We start from the raw sequence: 3,809 nt of genomic DNA on the forward strand, positions 1-3,809 counted from the left end.
ACGATTCAGACTTGTGCTTCAATAAGTAAATATAGCCATATCTACTGAAGTCATCCGTAAACGTTATGAAATAGCTGAACTCACCTCTAGCTTTCGTACTCATAGGCCCACATACGTCCGTATGTATTAGCCCTAGTAGTTCTCTTGCTCTTTCTCCCACCTTAGAGAAAGGTTGCTTTGTCATTTTGCCAAGTAAACAAGATTCGCATTGATCAATCTTCTCTAAGTCGAATGATTCTAGAATTCCTTTCCGTTGAAGTAATTCCATGCGCTTTATGTTTATATGGCCTAATCGACAATGCCACAGAAATGTGAGATTCGAATCACCAGTTTTAGCCTTTTTGGTATTTATGTTATAAATGTGTTTGCTCGTATCTAGCACGTAAAGACCGTTTTCTTGTTGTGCTGAACCATAAAACATTCCATTCAAAGCAAAAGAACAACTATTGTCTTTAAATTGAAAACTAAAACCTTTAGAATCCAAACTTGAAACGGAAATTATGTTTCTGGTGATACTAGGAACATAGTAACAGTTTTCTAGTTCCAAAAAAAACCCACTAGGCAAAGAAATAAAATAAGATCCTACGGCTAATGCAGCAATCCGTGCTCCATTTCCCACGCGTAGATCCATCTCGCCTTTATCCAGCTTTCTACTTCTCCTTAGTCCCTGTGGATTGGAACATAAGTGTGAGCCACAACCAGTATCTAATACCCAAGAAGTAGAATTAGCTAGATTACAATGTATAACATACATACCTGAAGTAGAAGCAAAGTTCCCGTTCTTCTCATCTTCCTTCTTCTTCAAGCAATCCCTCTTCCAATGCCCCTTCTTCTTGCAGTAGAAGCATTCAGAGTCGGCAGGAGAACGAGTCGCCCTTTTCTGTTTACCAGAACCGGCGCCATTGGACTTGGATGAGGGCGAAGCCTTGCCCTTACCCTTCTTGCCCTTGTTCTTGCCTGATTTCTTGAAGTTCTTGCCCTTACGCACCATAAGCATATCATGCTTATTCTCTTGCTTGAGCGTCTTTTCAGCGGTTTTCAGCATACCGTGAAGCTCAGTAAGAGATTTCTCCATGCTGTTCATGTTGTAATTCAACTTGAACTGATCATAGCCATTATGAAGCGAATGGAGAATGATGTCAATAGCCATTTCATTTGAGACGTCAGAATCTAGAGCTCTCATGTTCTCAAAGAGTCCAATCATTTTAAGAACATGTGGGCTCACTGGTTCTCCTTTCTTGAGCTTAGTCTCAAGGATCAACCTCTGAGTCTCGAATCTTTCGATTCTAGCTTGGTCCTGAAACATGTTCTTCAACTCCGAGATGATTTGGTAAGCATCCGAGTTAATGAACGTTTTCTGAAGTTCAGGACTCATGGATGCAAGCATCACACATTTGACATCCCTGTTGGCCTGAATCCAACGATTAAGGGCATCTTGAGTTACCTCCGGCCCAGCCTCTTCCGGTAACTCTTCCTCAAGGAAATATTCTTTTTCCTCATGCATAAGAACTATTTGTAAGTTCCTTTGCCAGTCGAGGAAATTGTTGCCATTCAACTTCTCTTTGTCGAGAATTGAACGCAGGTTGAAAGTATTATTGTTTGCGGCCATTTTTTATTACTACAATCGAAAAGAATTTGCAATAAATAACCATTCATACAATTCAATAACTTTGAAATAAAAGCAAAAACATGAAATCATTAAAGCTATTAAAACATTTCATTCATGCAAAAAGCAAAAACATGGTCCGAAATGAATGAAACGATTCCAAGACCCCAAAAGTCCTAAATCCTTAAGCAGCTTTAGCATGTCTTAAGTATTTTAAGATTTTAGGTAAGCAAAACCTATTGCTAGTAATCTCCAAATTACTCTTGGTTAATAAATTAATGCCATAATTTATCCCATTGCCACAACTTAATGCCATTGTTGTTTGAGTTATAACCACAATCAACGTGCTCCTTTAGGACGCCTTACCATCCAAGTAAACTAAAATAGCACCTCGCTTTAGCGTAAACCTACTATCTTAGATCCCTAGATTTTTGTAAGTGTTGATTTGGAAGGCAATTTTTAAAACTCAATATTACTTGGACCTAGTTGTTTCTATGTTGGTTCGATTATTTAGTGAACTTAAAACTAATCGATTCATAGGAAACAACCTGTTCATGCAAAGCATACATACATTCATACATTCATACATTCACGCATAATATATATATTAAATTGCATAAATAATTGGTGATCTAGTATGGCCCAAAACTTCTTGTCTTGAAGCATCCAATCTTCATCACCTCCTTGTTAGCTTGGCATCGTCTTGAATCTTCGTTCAAATGCTAAGTTCTAAACTTAGAAATACTTGAAAATAATAAATTACATCAAAATTTCCATGGTACGCAGACCATATTTAAAACTTTACATTCAAAGATAGAACGGTGCGCAGACCGTATTTAACTATTCTAAATTTGGCCATACTAGTCACTTGGAGTACCTACATTGCATAAAATATATATTCTACGCATTCACCCATTCGTATGCTAAAACAAATGGCCCATGTTAATATGCAAGTATTTACGTGAATTAATTAAAATTCACGTTCACATAAACGCGTCCTAAAAGATTAATCAATTTCCAAATTATTAATCCTTAGACTTTATTCTAATTAAAATTTAATTTAATTAAAATAATGCGACCTACGAAATAATTAAAATAATTATTTCATTTTAATTTCAATTAGTGGCTCCCACTCAAACCAATAATTATTCCGGATAATTAATTATGAAATATTAAATTAAAACTCGCGGCCCGGCCCAAGTAAATAAAATATTAAATTAAAATTCCGTTAGCCCAAATTAATTCAAATACACGAAGCACAACTAATTAAACGATTAAAAAAAAATTAATCAAACGGCCTAGGCTTGCGCCCAGCCCGTCGTGCGATAGGCCCAAGAGCACACGAGCATTTCCCGCGCGCGCCCAGCCCATCGCATCGCATAGCATCCCATCGCTCGCCCATCGCTCGCGCGCCATGCCCCGCCCACACGCGTCGCGCGCCATGCCTTGCGCATGCGCATCGCGTACCAGCAGCATAGCTGCCCTGCGTTGCGTGTGTGTTGTGCATCATGGGCGCTCGACGTCGCAAGCATCGCGCTTCGCTTCGTCGCAGCCCCGCAGGCATCGCCTGCCCCTGCCTTGCCTAGCGCGCACGAGGCACGCAGCTCGTGCTGCTGCCCGTGTCGCATGGCACGGCTCGCATAACGGCCTCGTATGGCTCGATGAGCCATACTTCCATCATGCCCATGTTCGTGTTTTTGGTTCGTAAAACGGACCAACCTAATTAAAATTAAATTTTAATTCACGAACTTGCATTAATTTTATTTTTCAAAAAAGTTACGATTTAATTTTTTTCGAAAAACAACGATTTTTAACGATTTAATAAACTTTAACGACAATCCAATTTCGTAAAATTAATAAATCAAGGGCTAACAATATTCAAACTCTTAAGAACGATCGAATCAACTTTAAAATTTGAACCTCTAATTAATAAAATCCGAAATTTTACATCATTCGTAAACAATTAAATTTCAGATTATTAATAAATTGGTTTAAGTGTGATTAAAATTAACGAAACCATTCAAAATTTTAATCCAATAATTTTTAAAATTTGCCACTTATATCCCCTTTCCCAATTAACCGAATTATTAATCCTTAATTAATTAAAAATCAATTAGGGTTATTTTACGAATTGGGGAAAGACAAAATTAGGGTTTATACTTATCGGAAAAATCTGAAATTTTTACCATAGATCAAGCATGTA

This window comes from Spinacia oleracea, chromosome 1 (assembly GCF_020520425.1).
Source record: "Spinacia oleracea cultivar Varoflay chromosome 1, BTI_SOV_V1, whole genome shotgun sequence".
Taxonomy (NCBI): Eukaryota; Viridiplantae; Streptophyta; class Magnoliopsida; order Caryophyllales; family Amaranthaceae; genus Spinacia; species Spinacia oleracea.